At 46.0% G+C, this 20,134-nt stretch overlaps 1 protein-coding gene across 1 annotated transcript in view; it reads left to right on the forward strand.

Annotated features, from left to right (window-relative positions):
• BNC2 (basonuclin zinc finger protein 2) overlaps positions 1-20,134 on the forward strand; it is a 1,107,147-nt gene that overhangs the window by 492,191 nt on the left and 594,822 nt on the right. The window contains exon 4 of the mRNA XM_085634816.1: positions 13,760-13,829. The gene's annotated coding sequence lies outside the window, so the exon portion shown is untranslated. The remainder of the gene's footprint in view (positions 1-13,759; positions 13,830-20,134) is intronic.

The following is a 20,134-nucleotide window of genomic DNA, read 5'->3' on the forward strand; positions in this document are numbered from 1 at the left end:
TTTTACTTAAGCGTCAGCTTTCTCAACGCGGACTGGTAGTTTCTCATCGCGAGCGGTCGCGAGCATACGCGACCACTCGCAATGAGAAACCTGACCTCCCCGCGTTGAGAATCTCGCCGGGAGGTTTATTTTCCACGCTCGCGATCGGCAACTTGATGTTGCTGATTGCGAACGAGGAAAAAGTCTCGCCGGGATGTCATTTTGCTCGCTCGCGGTCGCCAACTTGACGTTGAGGACCACGAGCGAGCAAAAAATGGCAACTATGCTACGTGATTTTGCACTGTGCTACGTGCAATTCGCGTAGCGCGAAGTAGCACAAACTACGCAAACTTCGCGAGCATAGTGTAGTTGTCCGCCCAGGGTTAGCTTAAACCTCTGATAACTTAGCACAAAGCAGTCCGGCTTAACTGAGAGGCAAGGGGTATCGTAACGTGTGTGCTTAAAAGTAATTCTATCATTATTCGATCACAACTTGTTCCAGCGGCATCACTGAGTCAAACCACTTCAAAATCTAAATAACATGCCTCCGCCCGTCTTCGCATGCTCAGTGTCCTCTGCATCTAAAAGTGTCATTTTCCGAATAGTGACTTAAAATCCAATTTTATAATTAAAGCGGGTTTAAATTACAAATCCTCAGACACCAAACATATCTTTTACACCCACTCTAAATCAAGAGTTATCACTTATTACATGTAATATGTTAGTCCAATATTATCCTATGGGATATGTAGGCCTTGCAGTAGTCCTAAATTAATTTGAGAGCATTTTAATACCAATGTAAAACTTACCTATAAATACAACACACCCTGCTCTAGGGGCTGTTAAGGGCATACCCCTGCGGTGACATATGTATTAAAACAAAGGTTTAGGCCTGGCAAAAGGTTTATTTTGCCAGGTGAAAATGGCAGTTTAAAATGGCACACACAAAGGCTGCAATGGCAGACCTGAGACACGTTTAATTTAGTGCTACGGGCCCACTTGTAGCATTTAATTTACAGGTCCTGGGTACATGCAGTACCACTTTACTATGAACTTAAAAGTAAATTAAAGGTGCCAATTGGGTGTAAGCCAATTCTACCAAGTTTAAAGGAGAGAGCACAAGCCCTTTAGCTCTGATTAGCAGTGGAAAGTGGGCAGTGATCTAAAGCCAGAGCGGCTAGAGAACCAGGTTCGAGTCTGGCAGGAGGCTCAAACATCCTGTGATTCTGGGCAAAATCACTTAATCTCCCCGTGTCTAAAAAAAAAAATCATTTAAAAAACATTTAATTAATGTGTCCGTCTGTAATGTAATTTGTGCTCGTGTAAAGCGCTCCGGTACCTTTGGGTCGAGTTCGCGCTATATAAAAACTGCGAAAAAGAGAGAACTAAAGCATGTTCAGCAAACCAGAGGAGTGAGGACAAAAGTCTGGGGGACACCCACTCCAAGGATATCGGGTCTAACACTATCATTAGGATTACCAGGTTGATTTAGCAATTTAACAAGTACAAATATAGATTCTTAAATGTGCAGACCATTTTCACTAAACTTTCTCTGGCTTTTCGTATTTCCCTTTTATTTAAAGTATATATTTTCTCACTAAAGTTTTCACTTAAATTTTACTCACTTTTAACCTAGATTCAATAAGTACAGTGTGAAGAAGTATGTAAATTAATTCTGAACCTAGAGCGCATGGTTTACAGTGAAAAAGGAACAATTGAAATGTGCAGTCCTGCCAAGTATCACGCATCGGGCGTTAGACTAATGCATTTCAGTGTGGTGATCCGCATCACCGCACTGAAATGCAAAGTCACGCATTATAGGCATAGCCTCTGCCTCGGCTGTCAAGCCGTAGCGCTGCTATGCTGACTGTAAAACTAGTGGCTGGTGTGGCGCTGTTATTAGCACGCTGCACCGGCAGGCTTCGGGGGCTGGCTGAAGCGGAGTTTGGATACAATGTATAAAGTATATCTGGGCGCGGCCTTATTTTCTGACAGTGATCTCTGTCAGTAGAGACCGTGCCCAGTTGCTATTTCCGCTGTGCAGGACGTTGCGTCCCGCTGCAGCTTCCTGCGGGGGCGAAAGTGGGAGGCTAAAGGTTTGGAACGGTGGAAGCCTGGCTTGGCGATTGCCGCTGCTCTCAAAGCCACGCAGTAATTGAATCCACGCAACCGCGGCTGGAGCTCAGGCAAACGCTACAGTACTGCAGCTGAGCCTTGAATGCAGCGGGGCTGAGGGAGTCCAGTAGTTCGTTGTGGCCTGGAGGACTCACTATGAGGAGGCGGGCTGCCCGGCCTTAAACCGCATTTCCCTTTTGCCATTCACCTCGTATTGTAAGTAAGCTTGTTTCTGTCTCAGTGCAGGTAAATTTGCATTATGTTGTGCGGCTCGCTGCAACACACTTTAAATCATACAACGTTCTGGCTCACTCAGCTGCTACACTGTGTGTGTGCGTGCGTGCCTCGCAGCCTAGTCCCCAGAATGAATGCCCGGACCAGGGCTCTCTGATGCGGTGGCTGTAAGTGACTTTCATGTGTGTCGGCTCATTGAGGCAACTCACCTGGGCTGCTGGCTACACCGTTTCTCTCGTCTTCACTCCTTGATTTTGCTTGTGAAAGGTGTCACTTCTATTTGTGGTAATGTTACTCATAATTACACTGAAAATATGAAAATGTCACACCAATCTGAAACCTTGGCAGCTATCAATGAGTATTATTGATTTTAAAGAAAGGTTTTCAAGGAACCATTCTGGGTAAAACAATTCATCAATTTGACCAGTCAGAGAGGGTTTTTGAAGGTTCCAGTTGTGATATATGGCTTTTGTACCAGGACATAAAGTAATTGGCCCTGAGAGTCTTGGCGATGAGGAGGCGCACGAAGAGAGAGGCACATAATCACAGATATGGGAATGTACCAGGACAGTTAGGTAATGGGTCCACTGGGGAACAGAAATGCAAGATTAGTTAAACATAAGTTCTTGTTGACATGGACTAAGGATCCTTTGGGGCTGAAGGGTCTGGACGAAGAAACAGACTTAGGAAATGCCATCATGAACACCTTAGTAAGGAAAACAGCAGTGTCAGCGAAGTTTTAGGATACTGAGGAACTTGAATGGGAAGTCACTAGGACACGCCAGAATGGGGAGGCATGTTGGACATGAACTTTGGGCAGAAGTGTACTAACACAGGGAGGTAGTGGGGCAAGATAAAGATATTAGGACAAGGCACATGAACACAGGCAAGAAATCAGATGTATAGTCACAGAGATACTCGTTTAGGAAAATGTAGTTAAAAAAAGATATTGAGACAGTATAACTGGGACTGGGAGACAACTGATGAGGGTGAGGCAGAGACATGGTGGTAGGTAATGAGGCAGTCACCTGGAGAAGGAGTTGTGGTTTTGGGCCAAAGGAAACATGAGAACAAAGAAACAAGCATTGGCATAGCCAATAGGTCTCGCTTTTGGGACCTTATAAGTGTTTAGCCATGCAACAGTTGCATAGCTAAATACTTATAAGGTCCCAAAAGCGAGACCTATTGGCTATGCCAATGCTTGTTTCTGTTTATTACTGCTCTGTAGTAATGGCGGCACCCGTGCTTTAGCTTAAACATCTTAAGCTAAAGTTGGGTGCCAAGATTGCTTCGAAAGTAAAGAATTGTCTATTTCTTTACTTTTGAAGCAATCTCAGCACCCAACTTTAGCCTAAGATGTTTAAGCTAAAGCACGGGTGCCGCCATTACTACATAGAAGTAATAAACAGGAAAAAAAAACTGGCTCTGGAGCACATCAAAGCGGCCGTGCGGCTGCGAAAGTGATCGCGATCAAACATTAAAGCGGCTGTGCGGTCGCGAAAGTGAGGCGCGCATGCGCACATGCACTGTAGCTCTAGGCTACAGTTGTAGCACTTTTTTGAGCCCTCACAAAAAGTCTCGCCAGACCAGCGCATGCGCTGGGTCAGGCGAGACCTAAAAAGTGTTAGAGAGACATGCGAACAGTGAGACTGGGGACACTGCAGCAGGAAGGCCCTAGAACAAGGGCTTCAAGCAGACACATGGACAGGTAGACAAAGAGACAAGTAAACATGAGGATCGCGAAACAAATCATCAGAAACAAAACAATTAGATGCAAACTCTGCACTAAAAACTCTGACTCATAGGAGTGCGTAGCAGTAGCCCTCAACACCCAACATCACTGCCCTACATTGCAGCATGTGTTCAGTGGAGTACCGCATGACCCACTCCCACCCCCTGGAACATCTCAGCTACAAAAACCCACAGCTGATAATGCTCACGTGGGTTTTTTTTATTTATCGCTCATACTCTCTCCCTACAAGGATGGGAGGAGTTGCTGTGACCATCTTAGGGAGCGGATGGAGTAGAGGCAAGTTGTGGCGACCCGAGCATGGATTTTTTGCTGCTGGATCTGTGCTGGGCACTGCATGGCACTTAATGCAGTGCGTACTGCTTGTTGGACCCCTAGCCTTGGGCAGAAGATGGCGGGCACATCGGTGATTATGCTCAGGGATCCCTTATAGGATCAATGAGGATGCTGCCATCTTGCATCGTGCCCTCCCCACGTCTCTCAATGTACATTCCATGAAACATACCATGTCTGGATACAGAATTCTAAAAGTAACTAGATAGCTACCCGACCATTACCGAGTCGAAGCATTTTGTAGTCTAAATGAAGGAAGAAATAATGGCTGCCCGTCTAGAGTGCCTGCTGTTGATGATTGACAGACTTTACTGGGTTTAGAGAACTCATAAATGTCCTCCACTTTCCTCAGAGTAATTTTATTGGCACATTTTTGTAGCCAACAGTAATCTTCGCCATAACATGTACTAAAGAATAGGGTAATATTGTTATTTTAACTTTGATTTAGTGCTTACATCAACTGCTTGCATGTACATGTAACTTTTCTTATGTAATTTGCTCTGATACCCATTGGATCATGCTGGTGCTCCAGAAAACTGCAAAAACATAAAAATAAATAAAGCTCACTGCTGCAGAAACATCCACATGCTACAGACCAAGCCCATCACACTCATATGGGTGAGGCCGAAATCCTTGGCATTCTCAAAAACTGTTATCATTCTAACTCAAACACACAAAACCACTAAAATTCAGCACGCATAAATCATGTCGTCCACCATGGACAAAACTTCCATTTGTCAATGCCAGTAGAAAAAAGGAAGCCAAGCAATAGTGAAACATAAAAAGCAAAAAGTACTATAGGGGGCACCCCAAGAAGAGTTCAACATGGTGAGTGACCTAAGTTATGGCGTTTGTTGCTTAGGATAGCTAAAGAATTTCAGTGGTTTTGTGCCTTTAAGCCAGAACCATATCTCAATTTTTAACTGTGTGTTTGTTGTTGTTGAATATTGTGCTTGTGTTCTTAGTGGTAACTGAGCTAATGCAAAAAAAAAACCAATACTGTAGAATCCTAATATCAGTAGTTTTGAAGCTCCAACCCTAACGACCATCAACGGCCGCCTCTGGGAGTATGTGCTGTGTTTATAAAAGAATCTACATTCAGTCACAGTAACATTCAGTGCATTGGGATTGTAATTGTGCAGCAAGACCTTGGAGGGTTTTTTCCGAGTAATAATTCAGCCACGAGGACACATGTAACTAGGAGGGAGTTTCCAGTTGACATGTTTGCCTTTAGGGCCAACCCGGCCCTCGACAACATTGCGATTCATGAGTAATTTAATTATGAATTCTCTACAAATCGGCGGCCAGGGCACCCTGATCTAACTTTAGACTTGTGGTGGTAAATAATGCAGCAAGCTGTGCATTATCCTGGCATCTGTGGAGCTCGCGCTCACCCGCAGGTGCGGCCATCATTCTAATTGGGCAACCTCAAGGAGCCAGATAAGATGCACCTGGAGGCGTTCCAGCTCCGATTGGCCGCATACCACCGCATATGATAAAGAGACGTGGTCCCAATTACTGCTCTGCGGTGGGATTCATTCCAAATGATGTTAAAGACATGAATCTGCTGTTGAGCCTGTGAGGAGCTTACTCTGCGACCTTCAAGAGTGAAGGGGCACTTGTAGACAAGCAAGTGCATAAAAAACTATTGCACGAATCCTAGTCAGCAGCGGGTTTATACACAGATGTGCAGCCAAGATCATGATTGAATTGAAGTAAATTGACTTCTATTCAAGTGTTAGTTTTCTGATTTCGGGAAATTTTAACACACCGCCCAGAAACACACTATTACACATTACGTAACATCACATCACAACATTACACACCCTTAACACCATACACAAGCTCCTCACACACAATCAGTTCCTCACTGGTCAGTGCACTGTGCTACCACAAGACTGCATACAATATCAAATTAAATTACATCTATTGTCAAATGTACTTCTATATAATCTACATCACTATGTTCTGCATAAGTGATGTTGTACCGTAACACACTATATAGCGCAGTACCACACCATGCTACAACACACCTTCCAGGATGACTTCACACCACAATATTGGGCACTGTTCAATGATTCATCACCATAATATTCCATACCATAGTGCACATTCCATCCAGATTATATTAACCCACTCTGCAGTTTAGCTCATTATGCACATAACATTACATTTTTTCACATCATTTCAACACACCACTCAATCTCACACCTCCAGCACCATGTAAAGCACCCACTGCACAACGTCACATCAAAATATACCTCAGCGCACAACTCCACAGTACACTTCACACCCCAGTAACGGTGGAGATGTGGTCTAAGGGTCAGAGCTGCTGACTTTGAAGCTGGGGAGCTAGGTTCGAGCCCCAGGGTTGGCTCAACATCCTGTCAGTCTGGGCGGAACACATAATCTCCCCATGCAACATCAGCTGATGCTGGTGTGGGCCTTGGGCCAAGTTCGCACTGTATAGAAAAAAAGCAAATACAACAGTGCTCTGTATCCCTCCATTCAATACCATGTCTTTCTGTACTTCACTGCAGAGGTACCCAACACACCACACTCACTGCCTCATTCCATATCATAGAACTCTAAATGATGCCTCGCTGCACCAATGTCCGCCTGATTTCATCTACCACCTCCTTCAAAAAAGAAATTAAAAGATTTGTGATAAGCAAGTTTTTGCCCTAAGTTCACACCTTTTGTTTATTGATTTTATACCTGTCTGTTGTTCATTTGCTGATTTTGTCTACTACATTGCTGACTCCCTATGGAGGTCAACTTTATTAATTTGTTAATCCTCAATGTCTGTTCCTCGTTCGTATATGTGACTGGCTCTTGATCTCACACCTACCTCCCCTTCATGTAAAGCGCTCGGATACCCTCTAGGGTCATGTTTGCACTATATAAAATAGAATTAATAAATAAAAATAATAAAAATAATCAAACAATGTTAAAATATGCAGGCCGACTTACAAATACGAGCTCCTGGGGGGTAGACAGGGCTGTGCTGTTGAGTTGACATCATGCGTTTTTATGAAGAATTGATCTTTGTTGGTAATTCTTTTGTGCTGTTGGCTGAACATGCACAGTCTCTTGCTGGGAAGACTCTGATTTTCCTAGACACTGACACACACCCGACGTCTATCTCACACAACGTCACAGAACATTACCCCCTCATGGGTCCTCCTCGTCCCAGTCCTTACTATGTGAGGCAAACCTGCCTCACATAGTAAGGACTGGGACGAGGAGGACCCTAATCGGGGTAATGAAGATTACCGGTAAGTAACAAGACATTACCCCCTCATGGGTCCTCCTCGTCCCAGTCCTTACTATGTGAGGCAAACCTGCCTCACATAGTAAGGACTGGGACGAGGAGAATCCTAATCGGGGTAATGAAGATTACCGGTAAGTAACAAGACATTTCCGGGACTCTAAAGACATTGACATGCCTGCCAATCACCAGTGATAAACATATACTCCACCAAGACAATTATGCCTTGCTAACCCACAACCTGAAATTACCAGTCATCAGAAACGGTGTATCATGGAGCATTACAGTGAGAATAAACAACCACCAACAAAGCTTAAGATAGCATCTGCAGGAATCCACATTATTCCGGCTGTGACTCGTGTACAGGCAGCATAATTTAACCAGGTATGCATTGATAACCTGCTTTAATTGTGTGTAGTGTCAGTTTCTTTAGTATTGTGAAGCCTAAGGACAGGTTGCTCATTTTATCTCTCACACTGACAACCTGAGTCTTACTCCGACAAGCCAATATTGTGACAATGCATATCTTTGCAGCATATGCGTTCATTCTCTGTGATCCTTTACTCTTCTGCCATTTCCGATGACTCGCGACTGCTATGGACAGAAAAGGAAATGGCTTAGCCTTTGTCTAAGGAATAAACCACAAAGGTGGCAAATTACATATAATGCTATAAAATCTAAGTTTCTTATAGATGCACTCTTCCCCCAATAAACACTTAAAACTAATTTTGCTCATCTTTGCAAATGGTTGCTTGTGTGAAAGAAATGAAGGTAGCTTGATGGCCACCATGCTACATTTCCTATATTTGTTGTATTTCTTGATTTTTGCAGTGGAATATGTCCTCAATCCACAGGCTCAGTTAATGATAGAAGACAACATCGCGCCTTGGAGGTGGGGCGCTTGCTTTTGTTTCCATCTGCAAGCATACGAGAGTCATTAGTTGAGTCTGTAGATCTGTCCATTGGTTGGGGACATGGGCTACAGTGTGTCTATCTATGCAGCTCATGACGCTGGGCGCTTGAATGGTCATCAGAAGATTGTTAGCGGAACAGTAGCAGGGAGCGTAGGGAGAGACCTTATTGAAAGATGACTCATGGTGTCACTGCACTGATCTCTGTGCAGGTTGAAGTTGTGATCTAGGTGGCAATTCTAGTGTTTACCTACTTAAAGAAGAAGTTAAGCATTGGTGGGTGGAGTTTTAAACCATTGTATTTCCGTTGAACCATTGCCCCTCCAGACCTATAATTGTCTCTTTCCTTCTGTCATGATTCTCTTTCATCTCCTGCACTTTTAAGAAATGTATCATGCGATCCAGTGTAACGAACATGGACACGTGATAGCGGTTTTATTTATATATCAGTCCTCTCTTGTGATATGTTTCGTTGGATAAGGTTGAGAGTTATGCAATGATGTTACTGAAAATTAGATTTTGCGATATGATTTCGTAAAGTGGTTCTGCACCATCTTTCCTTGATTCAATATTTAGTTCTCAATAAATGGTACCAAACCATCCATATAATCTATTGCCTCGAAGGCCAGCCATACTTATGAAACTCAATAGGATGTTAGCACCTGCTAGATCCTTGCTTGTTCCCAACTTGCTAGGAAGCACCGATGACTGATTCGCAGAACTCAGGATGACTGATTCGCAGAACTCAGGATGACTGATTCGCAGAACTCAGGATGACTGATTCGCAGAACTCTGCTCTGTAGTGCAGGGCTTGTACCACACTTGCTCCAATGAAAGAGATTTACACGGAAAAACAGACTGACTGGGATACAGCATCAGCTAGAGCCTGAGATGAGCAAAGAAGTATAGGCAAACAATGTACACAAGAAGCAAACAAAGGTAGCGAAGAGTGAAGGGATCACTACTTCCACTGAGGGGGTACGGTGACTCATGATTGGCTTTTCCAGAGTAATTTGGGAACTTCTATGCCCTTATTTTTAGATTTGTGTCACAATGTGGTGGCTAACAAGTTGTGGCAGTAGGACACTAATGCACAAACATGGACCAAATATGTAGCACCCCCTTGCCCTAGCAGCCACTCTTTGTATTCACAAAAATAACGCTCTGTGCTAAATGCGACTCTTTAACATAAATTCTCCATCTCTTGAACGCCAATACTTATAAAGAAATGTGTCCCACGTGGTAATTTGAGTGCCCGGTAGTCTATTTTGTGCCTCTCTAAAACTTTAGCATATAAAACGTCTTTAAATGTCTAGGCAGCTATATTTTCAACACAATTAGATTTCCGCGTCCTCGCAGCATATTCTGGAAAGAGAATTCCAGCTCCCTCGGCTATTCCTTTTTGTCCCTTATGGATCTGTAGGAATCTATCACTACACAATGCCTGCACTAAGGGATAGTGTGATTAAAGGATCATATAGAGGGTAGAATATGTGCATTCATTTAGCCTTTTGGGCTGCAAACACTGTTTGCAACATTGTTGGTGTTGCCAACAAATGTGTTGAATATCACATATGCTTTGCTTCAAGCAAATCATAAATTTCCAGAGTATTTAATTTAATCTTTTCGAGTAGGGAAAACCTGCCTGCCAGTACAGTGTATTCGTATACAAGTCTCTCATCTTCTTCTTGTTCAGCAAGCTGACACTAAACTACTACTGTCCCTTAATATAAATTGGAAACTGTATCAGAGTGATGTCAACACTGATGAACCCTGCATCCTAAAACGATATTCCTTCTGGAGCTCAGGATGGACGTGAGCCCCATCCTTTCACCATTGTCCAGAATGTCTCCTTCTCCCTCGGGGCTCGCTCATCTCTTCATCCTCTCTGCCATTCATCTTTCCTTCCGTACAGTAGGTCTTTGTCAGCAAACGGGCAGCACTTTGTCCGTTTCATCAAAATGGTTCCTGTCAGTCCATCAGCAACTCTGTGCAGTGCTTGCCTCTCAGCGATTTAGAAGAGAGACAAAGCTAATTTGTGCCACTATTTCTGACAAGGAAGCTGAGGCCCCTGATGAGTTGACTGAGGACGGCCACGGGTGTCATCGCGAGGAATTGCCTTCATGCTGTGCATGCCCCTGGTGCCTCAGCCACCATGAGCATCTTGTATCATAGACACCAATGTGAGCAGAGGCACAACTAGATTCAAATTTCGGAGGGGGGGGGGGGGGCTACTAAAAATTTCGGGGGGTGGGGGCTAATTCTTCCAGCAATAGGCAGAATGGAGATGAAGGGGTGAAAAAACAACAAAGCCTTGTTAACACATAAATGGTCTTTTAAAGACCTGTGAAGTACTCGGGTGCAGCTGCGATAAGCTCGAAAACTACCTGTGTGTGTGCTCGGGAAGCTGTCTCAGCCCGGGCTGCACACACGACGGGGGGGGCGGAAGCCCTTTGAGCCCAATGGGCATTGCGTGCCTGAATGTGAGTCACAATATACCGTAAAACCCAAAGCATTCTCATTCCCAGTATGAATCTAACAGGTGAGCAATTTCTAACAGGAGCACTCAGATCCAGCCCCAATCATTTGGCAAGACAAGTTCAAGATGCTGTCCCTGAGCCATGTCCTGCTTGCCCTGATTTTAGTGGATTGGCTGGTATCTCTGGCCCTCCAGGATGCCTACTCCTGTTTGCCGATCCATATTGCCACAAACACAGACAATACTTGATGTTCAATGTGCGATCTAGGCACTATCCCACAGCCCTACTGTTTGGGCTGATGATAGCACCACATGGTTTCACAATTTTGCTTGCAGTTCAAGCAGCTTCAATTTAGAGGCGAAGAGTCAGGGGCTACTCCTCCATTTCAGCAGAGGAGGGTTGCCTCACAAGCCCCGACCTGAAAAATAAAATGGTAATAAAGTTTATTTATTACCATTTTATTTTTCAGCAACTCCTGCTGAGCTAAGTGTCAGGACAGGGCAATTGCTGCCGAGTGGCAGCAGCAGAGAGCTCTGCACTAAAGTTTAAAATGCGCATGTCTCTTTGACTGCCCGTCTTGGGACGGCCAGCCAGACATGCACATTTTAAACTTCTCTAACCCAGCTGTCTTGGACAGCTGGGTTAGAGAAAGCGCAGGCCTCCAGTGCTTGTGAGAGTGCTTAGTGAGGCCGCTCCCTCCAATCCTGGCGCTTCTCTCATGCTGTGAGAGCAGCACCAGGATTGGGTAATGCAGTTTCCTGGGTCCGGAGCTTCTAGAAGACACCCGAGGAAAGAGTACATCATGCTGCAAGCCAGGAAGGTACGTTTTTTGTGTTCTCCCTGCCCGACCACCCTTGGTACGTGCCAGCCGCCACTGCCAAGAGTCCATGTATTTCCGCACTTGGAGGATATGTTTCTTTACCTGTGCACTGTGAACCATCTGTCACAGCTATTAGGTGACCACGTCGTTGTATTGTCCTGATTAGTTAATGGCTGGGCCACGGGAATCATGGAATTCAGCGACTGTGGCATTTTCTGCATAATTATGAATTTGCTGCACTTGCCACATAATCCAACGTCTGCTGCATAATTTGAAGGGCAAAAGTTACTAAAGTATCAAAATAATGAAGTAATAATTCTGCAAGTTGTGCCCCATTAAAGCGTATAATTTGCCTTTTCTTGAAGCATAATAAGTGAGTCCTCCTCTGCCGCATAATTCCAGTGACCCTGATTGCTGGTGCTCTCAATTATTCTGAATCCTAGTTTTCATCGCCGTCTTTAGAAATGTGTGGCGAGTCCTCATCCGGAACATACTAACTCCCAAAACTAGGAAGGATTTTTTTCCCCTATTCCATACAGTGGGATGTAGCCTTTCTTCCCTTGTAAAACTTAGGTCCGACCCCTTCCCCATAACACTGCCAGGAGTTCAACGCCCAACCTGTCTCATGTCAAGTGCCCAAACCTGGCCCTGGCGAAGCTGCACAGATAAGTGCACTGTAAAAGAGGTAGGGTGGAAGCAGGGGCTCATATAAAATATGTAAGGACCGGGATAAGAAAGACGGACGAGTTGGTAGTGTGCCACTTATGCACACCTAACAGCGATCACGCAAGATAGGTGGTGGGGGTGGTTGCAGGCAGGCGCGCAACACCCATTGGACTCACAGGGCTTAAGCCCCCCCCCCCCCCCCCACCCCGTGTGTGGCAGCCCGGGATGAGACAGCTTCCCCGCGCACACACAGCCGCACCCGAGCACTTCACATGTCTTTAAAAGACCATTTGCATGTTAATGAGGCCTCGCTGTTGTTTCACCCCTTCTTAGAGCCCCTGCAGCTCCACTCTGCCTATGGCTTAAAAGATGCAGCACCCCCCCCCCCCGAAATTTTTCTTAGCCCCTCCCGAAATTTGGCTCTAGTTGCGCCTCTGGTTGCAGGGCTGCCCTTCACTTGCTGTGTCAGTAACAAAAGCCCATACCCTGTGCGCGATCTGTTTCTTGTCTCTTTCCATGTTCTGTGCTGTAAATACTTCATTGCCAGGCTGGGGTTTCAGGACAAACACCCGTGCCCTCCGTTCTACACCGAGCTCCCGGGCAGAGAGCGGAGAGCGCAGACTCTGAATGGGGTGGGCTGCGCGGCCGCCTTGTGGGAAAGGATGAGGTTTCAAGGTTATGTTTGTGTTTGAATTTAATTTGTATGGTAAGTTAAGTATAAGATTTACAGTGTGCAGCGCGCACAACGTTTTATTTATACTGCAAAAGTTTATGAATAAACGCAACATCTGAAACTGATCTTTTGAAACCATACTGCACAGGAAATCTGGCATAATTTAATACTGATTTAATTGTCCTTAATTGCACCGCTCTGTCTGTTTATGTGCCGGTCCTGTTTCTAGCTACAGCTTACAGCAGTGGTGGTTTGACTGTTGCTGGTGGCGCGCAGCTTGCCCCCACTGTTAGCGGTCTGCACATTATGCTAAGTGACCTGTTGGCTTATGTTGTATTTACAGTGCGATAAAAGGCAGTTTGAGTACTGTAAGGAATGCATAAAAAGAATTGGTTTAATTTCATTTGCGAAACCATGCATCCAACTGCATTGTCACGCATGTCAGACTTGGGAACGAATGTCCAATTCAAATTGACATGGTTTGTGTGAAAAAAAATCCTTAAGACTTGTTGCTTTTTTTTTTTTAGGGGAAAAAATGCAACCCAGTGTTAATATTTTCGCGATGGAAGGTGTGAAGCAGCTGCGCTACCCAGAAAGGTAAAATGAAAAATAACGTGCCTGCTTATTGACGCTTTTTTGTCCTCTGATAGTCGGCTTAAGACCTTTTGAGTTTTTAGAGTTGCATTTTATTTCCAGAAAACAGTATCTCGTGCCTTTCTGACTGCCACATTCGTAAGTTGGATCAATAAATTGATTATTTCAATGCTGCCAATAACACAAGGTTACACCCCCCTTTTAGCATCCCATGTGTGCCTAACTTAATTTCCTTTCCCAACAACCAGTGTGAATTGACCCTGTTTTTCAGCTAATTTTCTTTTTTTTTTCTTGCTGGGGCCCTTCAGTCATGGCTATTTTGTCAAGACACTTGGTACACAACCGTTTTGCCCTTAGTGTAGCAAATACAAATTTGGACTGACAAAAATAATGCCATGCATTAGGGAGGTTCAAAATGCCACTCGCAAGTAACGTAATTCTTTGCTCATTGGTCCTGAATCACAGATGGTACTTGTGGATAGTGGCTGCTCCAGGCCCGCGAGTGCTGCTCCAGGCCCGCGAGTGCTGCTCCAGGCCCGCGTGTGCTGCTCCAGGCCCGCGTGTGCTGCTCCAGGCCCGCATGCACTGCTCCAGGCCCGCATGCGCTGCTCCAGGTGGCTCGTGCTGTTCCAGGCCCGCGAGTGCTGCTCCAGGCGGCCATTGCTGCTCCAGGCCCCGAGTGCTGCTCCAGGCCCCGAGTGCTGCTCCAGGCCCCGAGTGCTGCTCCTGGCCCGCGAGTGCTGCTCCTGGCCCGCGAGTGCTGCTCCAGATCGCGAGTGTTGCTCTAGGCTGCGAGAGTTGCTCTAGGCTGCGAGTGTTGCTCTAGGCTGCGAGTGTTGCTCTAGGCTGCGAGTGTTGCTCTAGGCTGCGAGTGTTGCTCTAGGCTGCGAGTGTTGCTCTAGGCTGCAAGTGTTGCTCTAGGCTGCGAGTGTTGCTCTAGGCTGCGAGTGTTGCTCTAGGCTGCGAGTGTTGCTCTAGGCTGCGAGTGTTGCTCTAGGCTGCGAGTGGTGCTCTAGGCTGCGAGTGTTGTTCCAGGACTCGAGAGCTGCTCCAGGCCTTGAGTTCTGCCCTGTTCTAGTGTTCATTGGCTCCCATAAGCCACATTTGTGGTGGTACAGGGAGCTGATGATCTCAGCAGTCTTCAGTTCTTTCACTCACAGCACCCATGATAGTGTAATTAGCAGTAGCGGACGGCATGGCTCGCAGGTGGGCGGGCCTGGAGTTGTGCAGGAAGGGGGAGGGGGGGGTCGCGTGGAAGCTCAATAATAAAAATGTACAAAAATAAAACCTACCTTTCTGCCAGCACAGGTCCTGTGTCTTCACTGCTCCTGCTCTCCTGCCTCCGAAAGGAACAGGAAGCAGGCAGCCATGCTCTCTCCCCTAAGCCAATCAAAACGCTCCAGTGGAGCGCTGTGATTGGTCGGGATGCCGCCCAGCCAGGGGGTGTAGGGGATGGCATGTTCTCCATGCAGGCTACGAAGGGCAGAGTGCGCATGACTGGTTTGGGCGGCCTCAGAGGACTGACCAAACAGTCTTTGTGCACTCAGGAGTGGGCAACCACTCCTGCCCTGCTCTCCAGGGCAGCTCCGCCTGCTTGCAATGCGCATAAAACATAAAATGGTAATAACCAAAAGTTATTACCATTTTATGTTTTGGCTTTCTCGCACTGCGAGAAAGCAGTGGGGCGACGCTCCTCCGCCCTAGTGAAGAAGCAGCCCCTGGTCATTAAAATGTAAAGACTTAAAAGGCCCATGCATGTTAGCGCTACATATTCAATTTCTATATCCAAGCTATGGGTAAAACTGTAATGCTATGCTCACTTCTTATGGCTTACACAGACATTCGGGGACAGGAGCTTGTAATGCTGACACTGGATCTGACTGTTCTTTGAAAGCATTGCTTGACTTTAACTCTGTATCATAGAACGTTAGAGAATTGAATGCGCAGTAGTCACACGACCTGCTGAATTCCCCTGTGAATCCAGAAGGCACCTGCGGTCTGTCTTTTTTTCAGTGCATAATTTGTGCTGGTGGTTGCCAGTGGGGGACAAAGGCACTTGTTTTGATGAACCAGGACATATTTTGCATCACTAGACTTTTTGACCTGACACAAGAACAAAAAGGAGAAAGAGGGAGGAAAAGAGAGGTAGGAAAACAATAACAAAGTGACAAAGAAGGGATGAAAACAAATGTTAAAGAGTGAGACTAAAAGTGCTAGGTGGTGGATGAAGAACGCATGAGATGAAATCCAAGGCTAGGCAGACTTGGTATTCACCAACTCCCACGTTCAGCAGCACCGGTATTGGGGTCCTTATAAAAACGACGGCCCTGGTACTTCATTTTGAACAAAAAAAAAATATTAAGTATTGTATGTTGTCCAACCCCAAATTCAAAGATTTCTTCACCAGGAGTATGACCTGTGGAGTGACAACGCAAACTGTAGACCCAAAACATATTTAGCACAAGTACAGATTTTGTTTGTGATTCTGCATGTCCAAAAATTTACTTTTTTTCTGTGTAGAGGAATAAAAAGGCTTCCCAATGACTTCTTTCTTTTGACTTGTAACAATTTAGGAACTTATTTTGATGTCGGGCGGACACGGTTGCGGATACGGGTCCGACCGATCTCCAGTCGGCAGTCCCGACTACTGAAGTTTGATGCAACTGCACATGGTGCTGTCGCATGCTCCCATACAGAAAAGGGAGTTTGTGTTCATCCCTGCACCATGGAAGAGACACCTCACGGTGCCTGCTACACAGTGCAGGGATGAACAGGGGATCCCCATAGGTGTCCCATCTGCCCCCAACCGGAGGCCACTGGCTGAAGGGGGCCCTGCTAGGGGCGTCCAAAGTCGGTTTCCGACAGGGTTTTCATGTCGGAAAGCCCGGCATGGAAACCCTGCCGGAAACCGTCATCGTAATCCGGACGGCGTAAAACGAAATCCATAGGTATTACGTGTTGGTTCCAACTGGCAGACGGACTCCTTGAGCCCATCGTAAACCAGACGGAATGTAGGCCTGGGTGTAGTTCGCGAAGTAGCACTTCGCGAAGCTACGCGAAGTGAAGTTCGCACTACGCGAGCTACGCGTAGCACTTCGCGAACTGCGTAGTACCTTGTTCGCACTGTGCCAGATGTCATTTTCAATGATTGCACAGTGCGGACAAGCAACCAGCACTGTGCAATCATTGAAAATGGCATCTTGCACAGTGCGAGCTGTAGTTTTCTGCTGCTCGAGTAGATTTTTACTCGAGCTTCAGCTTTCTCAACGCGAACTGGTAGTTTCTCATCGCGAGCGGTCGCGAGCATACGCGACCACTCACAATGAGAAACCTGACCTCCTCGCGTTGGGAATCTCGCCGGGAGGTTTATTTTCCATGCTCGCGATCGCCAACTTGAAGTTGCTGATCGCAAACAAGGAAAAAGTCTCGCCGGGATGTCATTTTGCTTGCTCGCGGTCGCCAACTTGACGTTGAGGACTGCGAGCAAGCAAAAAATGACCGCAGCACTACGCAACACTACGCTACGCGCGTTCGCACTGTGCTACGTGCAGTTCGCGTAGTGCGAAGTAGCGCAAACTTCGCAAACTACGCGAGCGTAGCGTAGTGCTTCGCCCAGGCTTAATGTCCATATGGTTTCAAGACCGACAGCCTCCATTGTAATGAAGCTATCAGATTTGAAATCGTAATAAGGATCGGAAAGCCTCTGAACGCATTGTAATGAGGCCCTTAATGTCTTCCAGTAGTTTGATGTAACACATTTGGCTACCACAAGTTTCAAGCTGAGTGGTATTCTGTAAAATGTTCTCTGTAGATGTGCACTGGTATTGCCTCATCCATAATCTGTACAGTTATAAGGCCATATCACAGTTAGGGGTCGATTATGATCCCGTTCGGAAGGGCTCCGAATCAGATTCTGGTTTGCCGAAGCCAATACAGAACATTTGTTTCCGACTGAATTGTACACAGTTCCGAACGACCAATTACGATGCCCGAAAACAGTTAGGGCTTTCAGAATTGGTTCCGAAAGGCATTCGGAAAGGTTGAGCATTTTGTACAGCTCCATGGGCTCGGTTTCCGAGCGAGCAGTTACAATGACTGATTTGGACAGCCGTTCTGATTCGGTTTGCCCGAAACAAACGGCTGTTGGAATTTATCTTTGGGGGCCTGTAGAAGGCCCACCTTCACTCTGGGCCCTCCGAATCGGGCCCGTGGGGATACCCATGGGTCCCCTCTTCCCAACTATGCACGGTGTGACAGGCACCATAGGTTGCCCGCCACAGGGTGCTCGATTTTCCCCAGCCACCCCTTTTTTCAATGGAAGCCTATGCTCACGTTCGGAACACAGGCTCCCATTGAAGTCAGTGGCAGTCCAACCGAATCGTATCTGGAAGCATCTGGATGCATCCAAATCACTCGGTCGGACTCCCCTGATCCGAGTCGTTCGGAAAGCATTCGGAACCGATTCGGTCAGAATACTTTCTGGACGAGATCGTAATCGGGCCCCTTAGTGTTGTTTTTACCATGTTCTTGCTTCTGTCCTTTATTTACTGCTGCTGCTTAGGGGTCCTCTCACTCCTGTCAAAGTAATGGGGTGTTTGCAGAGGAGCTCCACACCTCCAGCCAGTTATCTTCTCTTGCTTGGTGCCTCTTTGGTTGAATGAGGTTTCCACTTCTGACATCCCAGGGGGCTCAGTCATGTTGCAGCTGTCTGACAGTATCAGTCGTTCTAAAGGCAGGTTACCTATGTGATATGGGCACTTTAATATGACAGCTCTGGGAGTGCAGAAACTGCCTCATTCTGTCAGATGATCGAGATGCAAGGGTCGTCTCTGGAGGAGATCAGTATAAGGTTTCAGCGAGGTGTGTATAGATGTTTAGTTACATGATCTGGACAGTCTTTTATTTCAGGGGATTGTGATTATGTTCAGGTGTAGGGTGACCTGTAGATCACTTGTCCCATTCCAACATATCCACCACTCAAATTACTTCATATTTCACTATACTAATTTTCAACACTAATCCTTTATGGGTTCCAGAGTAGCATCCTACTCGCCAGAAAAGCGCTTCAACACCCATCCGGGGTAACAGGTGCTGCATGAATGCAAACCTTTCTTCCCCTTTTATCCCTCCGCTATCCTTCCCACTCCAAATAATTGACTAATATCCACCACTCAAATTACTTTCATATTTCACCATACTAATTCAGCACTAATCCTGTATGGGTTTCGGGAGTAGCATGCTTCAACACCCCATCAGGGGTAACAAGCGCTATATAAATACAAACATTTGTTTTCCTCTTCTATCCTTCTGCTATCCTTCCGAATCCAAATAACTGACTAACCTATCCACCACTTAAAACTTAATTGCATGTTTTCACTATACTAATTCAGCACTAATCCCGGAGTAGCGTGCTACTCGCCATAAAAGCGCTTCGACGCCTCGTCAGGGGTAGTAAGCGCTATATAAAGGCAATTACAATACAATACATTCCTACAAGAATGCTGTTTCTGGTGATTAATATTTCTGTTTTGCCGGCCGTCTTAGGCCAGCCAAACAGACATGCGCACTTAGCATTTCGCCACCTGGCTGTGTGGCACAGCTGGGTGGAGAACCAGCGCAGGCCACCAGGCCCTAACTGAGCGGCATTTCAGCCCACTCAGGCCAATCACAACTCTGCTCTCATGTGAGATCAGCATCGTGATTGGGTGGGGATAGGAGCAGGGAAGCATTGAGGCGGCGGGAACAGAGGAGCTCTGAGGCGGCGCCCGGCAGCAGCAGAGGCAGGTAAGTTATTATTATTATTTTTTATTATTAACCCTCCGTTCCACCAAGTGTTATTGGCAGTAGCCGCTATTGGACAAAACCATATTGCTTCTAGATGAGGGCTGCAAATGGTGATCTATACACCAGGTGGACAACTTTCTTACTTGCTGTAAACTGAGGGGTGGGTGCCATGATACAATGGCAATTTGCAGACACAACGCTAGGTGGACTGCCGCAGCCATTGCCACTTATTCACTTGGCATCAGTCACACCAACATAGCCACGTCTGCAGAGTGCATAGAGAAGGAAGGAACACCTTTGAGGAACTTGCTCCCTAGTAACCCTGGGTCAAGGAATGGCAACAACAATATACAAGGAATTATATTCGTCAATCCGTTCTTGGAAATCGGATGTAGAATTTGTTTTATTTGTGAACACAGACACATGTTCCGGTTTTGCTCGTGTGTTTGTGGACAATAATGCGAATAAGTCATGCACTTTGTTTTTTGTATTTTTCGGGCCTTTTTCTCTCTTTTTGAAAGCGA

This window comes from Triturus cristatus, chromosome 2_1 (genome assembly GCF_964204655.1).
Source record: "Triturus cristatus chromosome 2_1, aTriCri1.1, whole genome shotgun sequence".
Taxonomy (NCBI): domain Eukaryota; kingdom Metazoa; phylum Chordata; class Amphibia; order Caudata; family Salamandridae; genus Triturus; species Triturus cristatus.